Below are 16,423 nucleotides of genomic sequence, written 5' to 3'. Positions count from 1 at the left end.
ACTGTCTATAGCAGCTTCCCACCAGAATGGGCTTTAGTTGAGGCAGATGAACCTGTAGCCATATTACCTCAACAGTATTTAAAATGAGATCCTCTCTAAGCTTCACAATAATGTGGTTCTGAATGTAAACAGCAACACCTCCACCTTTGGCATTTCTGTCATTTCGGTAACCATGTATCGCTACCACTGTATCATCAAAGGTATTGTCTAAGTGAGTTTCAGAGATAGTCTGAATATGAATGTCATCTGTTACAAGCAAGTTATTTACTTTATGAACCTTGTTTCTCAGGCTACATATGTTATTATGGGCTATTTTTAGCACTTTTCTGTGTTGTTTTTAATGTTTTACTGGGAAGCTTATCAGAGGTTGACTTACTCATGTTATTTACATTGGAGCTGATATCGCAGGGTGAGCTGCAGAAAGTGGTCTTCCTACTATTGCCACACCGCCTCAGTGCTAACAGCGTAACTCTGGTTTATAGGCTCATGATTACTGCTTACAATAGCTGTAGGATAAACAGATGTATTCGGTGTAATTAGGGGTACATACATTAAATGACTTACATTGTGTTTGCCAATGTCCCTAAGATCATGTACATTTGATGCAGCATTATAACGACTCGTTGTCACAATGGCAGGGATTAACTGAGCTGGTCTTGGATCATTTACCAGTCATTGTTTCAACACAGTATTGAAAAGCGTGGACAGGAGTCCAGGAGTCAAGGTGATTTGGATGGATTCACTTCCCAGAAGGTGTCAAAGTTATCAATACAAGTGACTCCAGCAGAGTTACAGTAGTCTTTTAGCCAGACGTGTAATGCCAGCAGTCTGCTGAATCTTCCACACTGGACCTGGAATTGTTGGCCGTTTTTTTGGGAGTCTTTTAACGCTAAAATCAGTTCTTTAAAATCCATTTTCTAATGTTCCGAGCTAGCCCTCCTGATGTCGTTCGACCCCACATGGACTACAACAGTGTCAGCTCCCGGCATCTGTGGTAGAACAGTCAGAAGCAGCCTTGTTATGTCCCATACTCGTGCTGCTGGGTAGCACAGGGTTTGCCTTGGGGACCGAGATGTTTCTCAACATAGAGCTGCCTATGATGACAGCTGGTGATGTTGAATGGGCTGGTCTCTCAGGCAGTCTCACAGTCTGGTGAGGCTGGGAGCTCCGAGGATCTGAACCCGAGGTAGAAGCCACCGGAGAGGGAGACAGAGCCGAGGTTGAAGACGCAGGTACCTCCGGATCCGATCTGGATTGGAATGCCACCAAAGAAGAAGAGGCCGGAACCTCTGGATCCAGGGCGGCAAAGCTGCTTCTGGTCTGTGTCAGTTCAGTTGGTGTCTCTCCCCCTATGCGGAATCTGGTAGGATCCCAGGACAGATAGCAACGCTCACAGCAATTTAGCCCAACAGAGTCGCAGGATTCAAACTAAAATAAAATAATATAAAAACCCTGTCAGCTTTTAAACCGAGGACTTTAGTTCCGGTTTCAGTGTTCAACAGGTTTCAGTTAGTGACAGCAGGGACAGCAGTTAGTGACAGCAGGGACAGTAGTTAGTGACAACAGGGACAGCAGTTAGTGACAGCAGGGACAGTAGTTAGTGACAGCAGGGACAGCAGTTAGTGACAGCAGGGACAGCAGTTAGTGACAGCAGGGACAGTAGTTAGTGACTTGGTGCTCCTGTACCACTTGCCATGCAGTAGCTGACAGAACAGGGTGGCTAAGTCTTTGACAATATTTAGGGTCTTCCTCTGACACCGCCTGGTATGGAGATCCTGGATGGCAGGAAGCTTGGCCCCAGTGATGTACCGGGCCGTACTGTAGCGCCTTGCAGCCGGAGGCCGAGCAGTTGCCCTATCAGGCAGTGATGCAACCGGTCAGGATGCTCTCGATGGTGAGGCTGTATAACTTTTTGAGGATCTGGGGACCCAAATCTTTTCAGTCTCCTGAGTGATGAAAAGCTGTTGCCGTGCCCTATTCTAGACTGTCTTGGTGTGTTTGGATAGTTTGTTGGTGATGCAGAAACCAAGCAACTTGAAGCTCTTAACCTGCTCCACTACAGCCCCGTTGATGAGAATCGGGGTGTGCCCGGGGCCCTCCTTTTCCTGTAGTCCACGATCTCCTTTGTCTTGATCACGTTGAGGAAGAGGTTGTTGTTGTTGTCTCTGACCTCCTCCCTATAGGCTGTCTCATTTTTGTCGGTGATCAGACCTAGCGCCGTTGTGTTGAAATCGTGCTTGGCCATGTAGTCATGGGTGAACAGGGAGTACAGGAGGGGACAAAGGACCCCTGAGGGGACCCTGTGTTGAGGATCAGCGTGGCGGATGTGTTGTTACCTACCCTTACCACCTGGGCCAGCCCGTCAGGAAGTCCAGGATCCAGTTGCAGAGGAAGGTGTTTAGCCCCAGGGTCCTTGGCTTAATGATGTGCTTTGAGGGCACTATGGTGTTGAACGCTGAGCTATAGTCAATGTCCTTCTGTCCATGTGGAAAACTGCAGTGGAGAGCGCAGTAGAGATGGAGTCTTCTGTTGATCTGTTGGGGCGGTATGCAAATTGGAGTGGGTCTAGAGTTTCTGGGATGATGGTGTTGATGTGAGACTTGACCAGCCTTTCAAAACACTTCATGGCTACAGACGTGAGAGCTACGGGTCGGCAGTCATTTAGGCAGGTTCCATTGGCGTTCTAAGGTTCAGGGACTATGGTGGTCTGCTTGAAACATGTAGGTATTACAGACTCAGTCAGGGACAGTTTGAAAATACTTGCCAGATGGGCAGCGCATGCTTTGAGTATACATCCTGGTAATCCGTCTGGCCTTGCGGCCTTGTGAATGTTGACCTGTTTAAAGGTCTTACTCACATCGGCTACTGAGAGCATGATTTCACAGTCGTCCGGGAAGGAACAGCTGGTGCTCTCATGCATTTTTCAGTGTTGCTTGCTTAGATGGATGAATCCTGGAACATCTATAGGGAATATGGGACTCCGATCCCCCTCACTCAGTAGAACTTAGATGGATGAATCCCGGAACATCTATAGGGAATGTGGGACTCCGATCCCCCTCACTCAGTAGAACTTAGATGGATGAATCCCAGAACATCTATAGGGAATGTGGGACTCCGATCCCCCTCACTCAGTAGAACTTAGATGGATGAATCCCTGAACATCTATAGGGAATGTGGGACTCCGATCCCCCTCACTCAGTAGAACTTAGATGGATGAATCCCTGAACATCTATAGGGAATGTGGGACTCCGATCCCCCTCACTCAGTAGAACTTAGATGGATGAATCCTGGAACATCTATAGGGAATGTGGGACTCCGATCCCCCTCACTCAGTAGAACTTAGAACAGCGCTGCCTGTGGCATTGAGTGTTTGACAGCTCAGGAAATACTCTTCGTACAGTACAGTCATTATGGAAGTGCACTGCATGACCAATGGAAATATATATAATATATATATACAATATGTCAGACTGATACTAGGAGAGGGAGGGAGAGAGAGAGAGAGAGAGAGAGAGAGAGAGAGAGAGAGAGAGAGAGAGAGAGAGAGAGAGAGAGAGAGAGAAATTTGATGATGTTGGTTGTATAGAAATTATGATGTTGAGTTTCTCTTCCTCATTGCCAGAGGGGACTCTGTTGTCAACAAAGTACTCAATATGCAAAGCAACACATGTCAAATATAAAATGTGTTTTTATATTAGTAATATCAGAGTTATGGCAGAGAGGATATGGAAAGTGTGTTGAAGTGAAATTTTCTCTAGTAGTGATTTCTGCTGTGCACAGCATGGGTAATGTACATGGATGTTCAATATACACCAATGCAGTAACTTCCATATCACTGACCTGCCTGTCACACACACGCACGCACGCACGCACGCACGCACGCACGCACGCACGCACGCACGCACGCACGCACGCACGCACGCACGCACACACACACACACACACACACACACACACACACACACACACACACACACACACACACACACACACACACACACACACACACACACACACACAGAAACAGGATCCATCCGGTCACGATGAGCAGAACAAACAACACTAGCAGCATTAGCTGTCTGTAATGACACTAATATTTATCCAACCATTTAGGCGCCGTTTAACAGGAAGTGCTGAAAACTTTCCACCGTATATGTCACAAGCAAATATTAGTACCAATATTAGATATTAGATATTGGTATTAAAACTAGCCTAGTGGTTAGAGCATTGGACTAGTAACCGATAGGTTGCACGTTCAAATCCCTGAGCTGACAAGGTACAAATCTGTCGTTCTGCCCCTGAACAAGGCAGTTAACCGACTGTTCCTAGGCCGTCATTGAAAATAAGAATTTGTTCTTTAACTGACTTGCCTAGTTAAATAAAGGTTAAATAAAGGTTAAATAAAGGTGAAATATAATAATAAAAAACAAATAAATAAACCTCAGATGAGGAGGTATTCAGGGTGCGACTCAAATGACACCCTATTCCCTATATAGTGCACTTCTTTTGACCAGGCCACATAGGGAATAGGGTGTCATTTGGGAGCCCGGATTGATCCTATAGTCTAAAGTACTATATGCTTGCGGGGTGAATTTGACAGAATATGAGACGATGGATGGTTGAAATTGATGTACTGTAATTGTTGCCGTTTTCATGGAGGGGTATTCGTGGGTAAATGGAGGGCCTTTGCACTCAAGGAAACCAAACAGCTATTGTAGTTTTTAATCCAACTGTTTTTACAGATATGGTACCTGTTTACGTCATACGTCAAACTTAATGAACGTATTTTTCAACAAGTAACTATGAATACATCTGCACCATGAAACAACTAACAATGAAGCCGTAGTCTAACAGCCAAACAAATCCACTTCCCTTTGCCTCGATGTGCCTTTGTAACACAAGGAAAGTCCAAATGAATGATATACCTCATCGGATAATCACCGTGTGATAAACATTATATGACCAGCAGTTTCAATTCCAACCTTCTCTTCTTCGCAAGAGGAAAATGATCTTATCCTACCATCAACACCGCGGGAGGAGGTCAAATTGATACCATCTTTTAGCTAAGGCTGGCTAGCTAAAAGATAACATAAAGAGCGAGACTGCTAACTACTGGCTGCGTAATATAACAACAACACAACAGAAAGGCAAAAATATATAAGATGCTACTTATCACAGCAGCAAATGTACAAAACATTGTTTTTTTAAATATTGCAAATAAGACCACGTTTGGTAAAATAACATGTTTTGTATCCGGTTTACTCAGGTTCCTTCTGACAACAGAACGGAAAGGATTTTTATCCCAAACACACCGTGATTATGGACAGTTAGTTCTATATATCATGATGATGGACAGTTAGTTCTATATAACATGATGATGGACAGTTAGTTCTATATATCATGATTATGGACAGACAGTTAGTTCTATATAACATGATGATGGACAGTTAGTTCTATATATCATGATGATGGACAGTTAGTTCTATATATCATGATGATGGACAGTTAGTTCTATATATCATGATTATGGACAGACAGTTAGTTCTATATAACATGATGATGGACAGTTAGTTCTATATAACATGATGATGGACAGTTAGTTCTATATAACATGATGATGGACAGTTAGTTCTATATATCATGATGATGGACAGTTAGTTCTATATATCATGATTATGGACAGACAGTTAGTTCTATATATCATGATGATGGACAGTTAGTTCTATATAACATGATGATGGACAGTTAGTTCTATATATCATGATGATGGACAGTTAGTTCTATATAACATGATGATGGACAGTTAGTTCTATATAACATGATGATGGACAGTTAGTTCTATATAACATGATGATGGACAGTTAGTTCTATATATCACGATGATGGACAGTTAGTTCTATATAACATGATGATGGACAGTTAGTTCTATATAACATGATGATGGACAGTTAGTTCTATATAACATGATGATGGACAGTTAGTTCTATATAACATGATGATGGACAGTTAGTTCTATATATCATGATGATGGACAGTTAGTTCTATATATCATGATGATGGACAGTTAGTTCTATATATCATGATGATGGACAGTTAGTTCTATATATCATGATGATGGACAGTTAGTTCTATATAACATGATGATGGACAGTTAGTTCTATATATCATGATTATGGACAGGTAGTTCTATATATCATGATTATGGACAGGTAGTTCTATATATCACGATTATGGACAGGTAGTTCTATATATCACGATTATGGACAGTTAGTTCTATATATCATGATGATGGACAGTTAGTTCTATATAACATGATGATGGACAGTTAGTTCTATATATCATGATTATGGACAGTTAGTTCTATATATCACGATTATGGACAGTTCTATATAACATGATGATGGACAGTTAGTTCTATATATCACGATTATGGACAGTTCTATATATCATCATGATGGACAGTTCTATATAACATGATGATGGACAGTTAGTTCTATATAACATGATGATGGACAGTTAGTTCTATATAACATGATGATGGACAGTTCTATATAACATGATGATGGACAGTTAGTTCTATATATCATGATGATGGACAGTTCTATATATCATGATGATGGACAGTTAGTTCTATATATCATGATGATGGACAGACAGTTAGTTCTATATAACATGATGATGGACAGTTCTATATATCATGATGATGGACAGTTAGTTCTATATAACATGATGATGGACAGTTAGTTCTATATATCATGATGATGGACAGTTAGTTCTATATAACATGATGATGGACAGTTAGTTCTATATAACATGATGATGGACAGTTAGTTCTATATATCATGATGATGGACAGTTAGTTCTATATATCATGATGATGGACAGTTAGTTCTATATAACATGATGATGGACAGTTAGTTCTATATAACATGATGATGGACAGTTAGTTCTATATAACATGATGATGGACAGTTAGTTCTATATATCATGATGATAGACAGTTCTATATATCATGATGATGGACAGTTAGTTCTATATATCATGATGATGGACAGTTAGTTCTGTATAACATGATGATGGACAGTTAGTTCTATATAACATGATGATGGACAGTTCTATATAACATGATGATGGACAGTTAGTTCTATATAACATGATGATGGACAGTTAGTTCTATATAACATGATGATGGACAGTTCTATATAACATGATGATGGACAGTTAGTTCTATATAACATGATGATGGACAGTTAGTTCTATATAACATGATGATGGACAGTTCTATATATCATGATGTTGGACAGTTCTATATATCATGATGATGGACAGTTAGTTCTATATAACATGATGATAGACAGTTAGTTCTATATAACATGATGATGGACAGTTAGTTCTATATATCATGATGATGGACAGTTAGTTCTATATATCATGATGATGGACAGTTAGTTCTATATAACATGATGATGGACAGTTAGTTCTATATAACATGATGATGGACAGTTAGTTCTATATAACATGATGATGGACAGTTAGTTCTATATAACATGATGATGGACAGTTCTATATAACATGATGATGGACAGTTAGTTCTATATAACATGATGATGGACAGTTCTATATAACATGATGATGGACAGTTAGTTCTATATATCATGATGATGGACAGTTAGTTCTATATATCATGATGATGGACAGTTAGTTCTATATATCATGATGATGGACAGTTAGTTCTATATAACATGATGATGGACAGTTAGTTCTATATAACATGATGATGGACAGTTAGTTCTATATATCACGATTATGGACAGTTAGTTCTATATATCATGATGATAGACAGTTAGTTCTATATAACATGATGATGGACAGTTAGTTCTATATAACATGATGATGGACAGTTAGTTCTATATATCATGATGATGGACAGTTAGTTCTATATATCATGATGATGCACAGTTAGTTCTATATATCATGATGATGGACAGTTAGTTCTATATAACATGATGATAGACAGTTCTATATAGTTAGTTTCCTGCCCTAGCCTGTTTTCTCGTTAATTAATTAACCTGTCCTAGCCTGTTTTCTCCTTCTTTAATAAACCTGCCCTAGCCTGTTTTCTCCCTCATTAATAAACCTGCCCTAGCCTGTTTTCTCCTTCATTAATAAACCTGCCCTAGCCTGTTTTCTCCCTCATAAATAAACCTGCCCTAGCCTGTTTTCTCCTTCATTAATAAACCTGCCCTAGCCTGTTTTCTCCTTCATTAATAAACCTGCCCTAGCCTGTTTTCTCCTTCATTAATAAACCTGCCCTAGCCTGTTTTCTCCCTCATTAATAAACCTGCCCTAGCCTGTTTTCTCCTTCATTAATAAACCTGTCCTAGCCTGTTTTCTCCCTCATAAATAAACCTGCCCTAGCCTGTTTTCTCCCTCATTAATAAACCTGCCCTAGCCTGTTTTCTCCCTCATTAATAAACCCGCCCTAGCCTGTTTTCTCCCTCATTAATAAACCTGCCCTAGCCTGTTTTCTCACTCATTAATAAACCTGCCCTAGCCTCTTTTCTCACTCATTAATAAACCTGCCCTAGCCTGTTTTCTCCCTCATTAATAAACCTGCCCTAGCCTGTTTCCTCCCTCATTAATAAACCCGCCCTAGCCTGTTTTCTCCCTCATTAATAAACCTGCCCTAGCCTGTTTTCTCCCTCATTAATAAACCCGCCCTAGCCTCTTTTCTCACTCATTAATAAACCTGCCCGAGCCTGTTTTCTCACTCATTAATAAACCTGCCCTAGCCTCTTTTCTCACTCATTAATAAACCTGCCCTAGCCTGTTTTCTTCCTCATTAATAAACCTGCCCTAGCCTGTTTCCTCCCTCATTAATAAACCCGCCCTAGCCTGTTTTCTCCCTCATTAATAAACCTGCCCTAGCCTGTTTCCTCCCTCATTAATAAACCCGCCCTAGCCTCTTTTCTCCCTCATTAATAAACCCGCCCTAGCCTGTTTTCTCCCTCATTAATAAACCTGCCCTAGCCTGTTTTCTAGTTCATTAATAATCCTGCCCTAGCCTGTTTCCTCCTTCAATAATAAACCTGCCCTAGCCTCTTTTCTCACTCATTAATAAACCTGCCCTAGCCTGTTTTCTCCCTCATTAATAAACCTGACCCAGCCTGTTTTCTCCCTCATTAATAATCCTGCCCTAGCCTGTTTCCTCCTTCAATAATAAACCTGCCCTAGCCTGTTTTCGCGTTCATTAATAAACCTGCCCTAGCCTGTTTCCTCCTTCAATAATAAACCTGACCTAGCCTGTTTTCTAGTTCATTAGTAATCCTGCCCTAGCCTGTTTCCTCCTTCAATAATAAACCTGCCCTAGCCTGTTTTCTAGTTTTTAATAATCCTGCCCTAGCCTATTTCCTCCCTCATTAATAATCCTGCCCTAGCCTGTTTCCTCCTTCAATAATAAACCTGCCCTAGCCTGTTTTCGCGTTCATTAATAAACCTGCCCTAGCCTGTTTCCTCCTTCAATAATAAACCTGCCCTAGCCTGTTTTCTAGTTCATTAATAATCCTGCCCTAGCCTGTTTCCTCCTTCATTAATAATCCTGCCCTAGCCTGTTTCCTCCTTCATTAATAAACCTGCCCTAGCCTGTTTCCTCCTTCAATAATAAACCTGCCCTAGCCTGTTTTCTCGTTCATTAATAATCCTGCCCTAGCCTGTTTCCTCCTTCAATAATAATCCTGCCCTAGCCTGTTTCCTCCTTCAATAATAAACCTGCCCTAGCCTGTTTCCTCCTTCATTAATAAACCTGCCCTAGCCTGTTTCCTCCTTCAATAATAAACCTGCCCTAGCCTGTTTTCTCGTTCATTAGTAATCCTGCCCTAGCCTGTTTCCTCCTTCAATAATAAACCTGCCCTAGCCTGTTTTCTAGTTTTTTAATAATCCTGCCCTAGCCTATTTCCTCCCTCATTAATAATCCTGCCCTAGCCTGTTTCCTCCTTCAATAATAAACCTGCCTAGCCTGTTTTCGCGTTCATTAATAAACCTGCCCTAGCCTGTTTCCTCCTTCAATAATAAACCTGCCCTAGCCTGTTTTCTAGTTCATTAATAATCCTGCCCTAGCCTGTTTCCTCCTTCAATAATAAACCTGCCCTAGCCTGTTTTCTCCTTCAATAATAAACCTGCCCTAGCCTGTTTCCTCCTTCAATAATAAACCTGCCCTAGCCTGTTTTCTAGTTCATTAATAATCCTGCCCTAGCCTGTTTCCTCCTTCAATAATAATCCTGCCCTAGCCTGTTTCCTCCTTCAATAATAAACCTGCCCTAGCCTGTTTCCTCCTTCATTAATAAACCTGCCCTAGCCTGTTTCCTCCTTCAATAATAAACCTGCCCTAGCCTGTTTTCTAGTTCATTAATAATCCTGCCCTAGCCTGTTTCCTCCTTCAATAATAAACCTGCCCTAGCCTGTTTCCTCCTTCAATAATAAACCTGCCCTAGCCTGTTTCCTCCTTCAATAATAAACCTGCCCTAGCCTGTTTTCTAGTTCATTAATAATCCTGCCCTAGCCTGTTTTCTCCTTCATTAATAATCCTGCCCTAGCCTGTTTTCTAGTTCATTAATAATCCTGCCCTAGCCTGTTTTCTAGTTCATTAATAATCCTGCCCTAGCCTGTTTCCTACTTCATTAATAATCCTGCCCTAGCCTGTTTTCTCCTTCAATAATAATCCTGCCCTAGCCTGTTTCCTCCTTCAATAATAAACCTGCCCTAGCCTGTTTCCTCCCTCATTAATAATCCTGCCCTAGCCTGTTTCCTCCCTCATTAATAATCCTGCCCTAGCCTGTTTCCTCCTTCAATAATAATCCTGCCCTAGCCTGTTTTCTCCTTCAATAATAATCCTGCCCTAGCCTGTTTCCTCCTTCAATAATAAACCTGCCCTAGCCTGTTTCCTCCTTCAATAATAAACCTGCCTAGCCTGTTTTCTCCTTCAATAATAAACCTGCCCTAGCCTGTTTCCTCCTTCAATAATAAACCTGCCTAGCCTGTTTTCTCCTTCAATAATAAACCTGCCTAGCCTGTTTCCTCCTTCAATAATAAACCTGCCCTAGCCTGTTTTCTCCTTCAATAATAATCCTGCCCTAGCCTGTTTCCTCCTTCAATAATAATCCTGCCCTAGCCTGTTTCCTCCTTCAATAATAATCCTGCCCTAGCCTGTTTTCTCCTTCAATAATAAACCTGCCCTAGCCTGTTTTCTCCTTCAATAATAATCCTGCCCTAGCCTGTTTCCTCCTTCATTAATAATCCTGCCCTAGCCTGTTTCCTCCTTCAATAATAATCCTGCCCTAGCCTGTTTTCTAGTTCATTAATAATCCTGCCCTAGCCTGTTTCCTCCTTCAATAATAATCCTGCCCTAGCCTGTTTCCTCCTTCAATAATAAACCTGCCCTAGCCTGTTTCCTCCTTCAATAATAAACCTGCCCTAGCCTGTTTTCTCGTTCATTAATAAACCTGCCCTAGCCTGTTTTCTAGTTCATTAATAATCCTGCCCTAGCCTGTTTTCTCCCTCATTAATAATCCTGCCCTAGCCTGTTTCCTCCTTCATTAATAATCCTGCCCTAGCCTGTTTCCTCCTTCAATAATAAACCTGCCCTAGCCTGTTTCCTCCTTCATTAATAAACCTGCCCTAGCCTGTTTCCTCCTTCAATAATAATCCTGCCCTAGCCTGTTTCCTCCTTCATTAATAAACCTGCCCTAGCCTGTTTCCTCCTTCAATAATAAACCTGCCCTAGCCTGTTTCCTCCTTCAATAATAATCCTGCCCTAGCCTGTTTCCTCCTTCAATAATAAACCTGCCCTAGCCTGTTTTCTAGTTCATTAATAATCCTGCCCTAGCCTGTTTTCTAGTTCATTAATAATCCTGCCCTAGCCTGTTTTCTCCTTCAATAATAATCCTGCCCTAGCCTGTTTCCTCCTTCAATAATAATCCTGCCCTAGCCTGTTTCCTAGTTCATTAATAATCCTGCCCTAGCCTGTTTTCTCCTTCAATAATAATCCTGCCCTAGCCTGTTTCCTCCTTCAATAATAAACCTGCCCTAGCCTGTTTCCTCCTTCAATAATAAACCTGCCCTAGCCTGTTTTCTAGTTCAATAATAATCCTGCCCTAGCCTGTTTTCTCCTTCAATAATAAACCTGCCCTAGCCTGTTTCCTCCTTCAATAATAAACCTGCCTAGCCTGTTTCCTCCTTCAATAATAAACCTGCCCTAGCCTGTTTTCTCCTTCATTAATAATCCTGCCCTAGCCTGTTTTCTAGTTCAATAATAATCCTGCCCTAGCCTGTTTTCTCCTTCAATAATAAACCTGCCTAGCCTGTTTCCTCCTTCAATAATAAACCTGCCCTAGCCTGTTTTCTCGTTCATTAATAATCCTGCCCTAGCCTGTTTTCTAGTTCAATAATAATCCTGCCCTAGCCTGTTTCCTCCTTCAATAATAATCCTGCCCTAGCCTGTTTTCTCCTTCAATAATAATCCTGCCCTAGCCTGTTTCCTCCTTCAATAATAATCCTGCCCTAGCCTGTTTCCTCCTTCAATAATAATCCTGCCCTAGCCTGTTTTCTCCTTCAATAATAATCCTGCCCTAGCCTGTTTTCTCCTTCAATAATAATCCTGCCCTAGCCTGTTTCCTCCTTCAATAATAAACCTGCCCTAGCCTGTTTCCTCCTTCAATAATAAACCTGCCCTAGCCTGTTTCCTCCTTCAATAATAAACCTGCCCTAGCCTGTTTCCTCCTTCAATAATAAACCTGCCCTAGCCTGTTTTCTAGTTCATTAATAATCCTGCCCTAGCCTGTTTCCTCCTTCAATAATAAACCTGCCCTAGCCTGTTTTCTAGTTCATTAATAATCCTGCCCTAGCCTATTTCCTCCCTCATTAATAATCCTGCCCTAGCCTGTTTCCTCCTTCAATAATAAACCTGCCCTAGCCTGTTTTCGCGTTCATTAATAAACCTGCCCTAGCCTGTTTCCTCCTTCAATAATAAACCTGCCCTAGCCTGTTTTCTAGTTCATTAATAATCCTGCCCTAGCCTGTTTCCTCCTTCAATAATAAACCTGCCCTAGCCTGTTTCCTCCTTCAATAATAAACCTGCCCTAGCCTGTTTCCTCCTTCATTAATAAACCTGCCCTAGCCTGTTTTCTAGTTCATTAATAATCCTGCCCTAGCCTGTTTCCTCCTTCAATAATAAACCTGCCTAGCCTGTTTCCTCCTTCAATAATAAACCTGCCCTAGCCTGTTTCCTCCTTCATTAATAAACCTGCCCTAGCCTGTTTCCTCCTTCAATAATAAACCTGCCCTAGCCTGTTTTCTAGTTCATTAATAATCCTGCCCTAGCCTGTTTCCTCCTTCATTAATAAACCTGCCCTAGCCTGTTTCCTCCTTCAATAATAAACCTGCCCTAGCCTGTTTCCTCCTTCATTAATAATCCTGCCCTAGCCTGTTTTCTAGTTCATTAATAATCCTGCCCTAGCCTGTTTTCTCCTTCAATAATAAACCTGCCCTAGCCTGTTTTCTAGTTCATTAATAATCCTGCCCTAGCCTGTTTTCTAGTTCATTAATAATCCTGCCCTAGCCTGTTTCCTCCTTCAATAATAATCCTGCCCTAGCCTGTTTTCTCCTTCAATAATAATCCTGCCCTAGCCTGTTTCCTCCTTCAATAATAAACCTGCCCTAGCCTGTTTCCTCACTCATTAATAATCCTGCCCTAGCCTGTTTTCTCCCTCATTAATAATCCTGCCCTAGCCTGTTTCCTCCTTCAATAATAATCCTGCCCTAGCCTGTTTTCTCCTTCAATAATCCTGCCCTAGCCTGTTTCCTCCTTCAATAATAAACCTGCCCTAGCCTGTTTCCTCCTTCAATAATAAACCTGCCCTAGCCTGTTTTCTCCTTCAATAATAAACCTGCCCTAGCCTGTTTCCTCCTTCAATAATAAACCTGCCCTAGCCTGTTTTCTCCTTCAATAATAAACCTGCCCTAGCCTGTTTCCTCCTTCAATAATAAACCTGCCCTAGCCTGTTTTCTCCTTCAATAATAATCCTGCCCTAGCCTGTTTCTCCTTCAATAATAAACCTGCCCTAGCCTGTTTCCTCCTTCAATAATAAACCTGCCCTAGCCTGTTTTCTCCTTCAATAATAAACCTGCCCTAGCCTGTTTTCTCCTTCAATAATAATCCTGCCCTAGCCTGTTTCCTCCTTCAATAATAAACCTGCCCTAGCCTGTTTCCTCCTTCAATAATAAACCTGCCTAGCCTGTTTTCTAGTTCATTAATAATCCTGCCCTAGCCTGTTTTCTAGTTCATTAATAATCCTGCCCTAGCCTGTTTCCTCCTTCAATAATAAACCTGCCCTAGCCTGTTTTCTCCTTCAATAATAAACCTGCCCTAGCCTGTTTCCTCCTTCAATAATAATCCTGCCCTAGCCTGTTTTCTCATTCAATAATAAACCTGCCTAGCCTGTTTTCTAGTTCATTAATAATCCTGCCCTAGCCTGTTTTCTCCTCATTAATAATCCTGCCCTAGCCTGTTTCCTCCTTCAATAATAAACCTGCCCTAGCCTGTTTCCTCCTTCAATAATAATCCTGCCCTAGCCTGTTTCCTCCTTCAATAATAATCCTGCCCTAGCCTGTTTCCTCCTTCAATAATAAACCTGCCCTAGCCTGTTTCCTCCTTCATTAATAAACCTGCCCTAGCCTGTTTCCTCCTTCAATAATAAACCTGCCCTAGCCTGTTTCCTCCTTCAATAATAAACCTGCCCTAGCCTGTTTCCTCCTTCAATAATAAACCTGCCCTAGCCTGTTTTCTCCTTCATTAATAATCCTGCCCTAGCCTGTTTTCTAGTTCAATAATAATCCTGCCCTAGCCTGTTTTCTCCTTCAATAATAAACCTGCCCTAGCCTGTTTTCTCCTTCAATAATAATCCTGCCCTAGCCTGTTTTCTAGTTCATTAATAATCCTGCCCTAGCCTGTTTTCTAGTTCATTAATAATCCTGCCCTAGCCTGTTTTCTCCTTCAATAATAATCCTGCCCTAGCCTGTTTCCTCCTTCAATAATAATCCTGCCCTAGCCTGTTTCCTAGTTCATTAATAATCCTGCCCTAGCCTGTTTCCTCCTTCAATAATAATCCTGCCCTAGCCTGTTTCCTCCTTCAATAATAAACCTGCCCTAGCCTGTTTTCTAGTTCATTAATAATCCTGCCCTAGCCTGTTTTCTACTTCAATAATAATCCTGCCCTAGCCTGTTTCCTCCTTCAATAATAATCCTGCCCTAGCCTGTTTTCTCCTTCAATAATAAACCTGCCCTAGCCTGTTTTCTAGTTCATTAATAATCCTGCCCTAGCCTGTTTTCTAGTTCATTAATAATCCTGCCCTAGCCTGTTTTCTCCTTCAATAATAATCCTGCCCTAGCCTGTTTTCTCCTTCAATAATAAACCTGCCCTAGCCTGTTTTCTAGTTCATTAATAATCCTGCCCTAGCCTGTTTTCTAGTTCATTAATAATCCTGCCCTAGCCTGTTTTCTCCTTCAATAATAATCCTGCCCTAGCCTGTTTTCTCCTTCAATAATAATCCTGCCCTAGCCTGTTTTCTCCTTCAATAATAAACCTGCCCTAGCCTGTTTCCTCCTTCAATAATAAACCTGCCCTAGCCTGTTTTCTCCTTCAATAATAATCCTGCCCTAGCCTGTTTTCTCCTTCAATAATAAACCTGCCCTAGCCTGTTTTCTCCTTCAATAATAATCCTGCCCTAGCCTGTTTTCTCCTTCATTAATAATCCTGCCCTAGCCTGTTTCCTCCTTCATTAATAATCCTGCCCTAGCCTGTTTCCTCCTTCATTAATAATCCTGCCCTAGCCTGTTTCCTCCTTCAATAATAAACCTGCCCTAGCCTGTTTTCTAGTTCATTAATAATCCTGCCCTAGCCTATTTCCTCCCTCATTAATAATCCTGCCCTAGCCTATTTCCTCCCTCATTAATAATCCTGCCCTAGCCTATTTCCTCCCTCATTAATAATCCTGCCCTAGCCTATTTCCTCCCTCATTAATAATGCTGCCCTAGCCTATTTCCTCCCTCATTAATAATCCTGCCCTAGCCTATTTCCTCACTCATTAATAATCCTGCCCTAGCCTATTTTCTCCCTCATTAATAAACCTGCCCTAGCCTGTTTTCTAGTTCATTAATAATCCTGCCCTAGCCTATTTCCTCCCTCATTAATAATCCTGCCCTAGCCTATTTCCTCCCTCATTAATAATCCTGCCCTAGCCTATTTCCTCCCTCATTAATAATCCTGCCCTAGCCTATTTCCTCCCTCATTAATAATCCTGCCCTAGCCTATTTCCTCCCTCATTAATAAACCTGCCCTAGCCTGTTTCCTCCCTCATTAATAAACCTGCC

The sequence above is a fragment of the Oncorhynchus keta genome, chromosome 28 (assembly GCF_023373465.1).
Source record: "Oncorhynchus keta strain PuntledgeMale-10-30-2019 chromosome 28, Oket_V2, whole genome shotgun sequence".
In the NCBI taxonomy this organism is placed as follows: domain Eukaryota; kingdom Metazoa; phylum Chordata; class Actinopteri; order Salmoniformes; family Salmonidae; genus Oncorhynchus; species Oncorhynchus keta.
Note: the sequence above shows the minus strand (reverse complement) of the source record.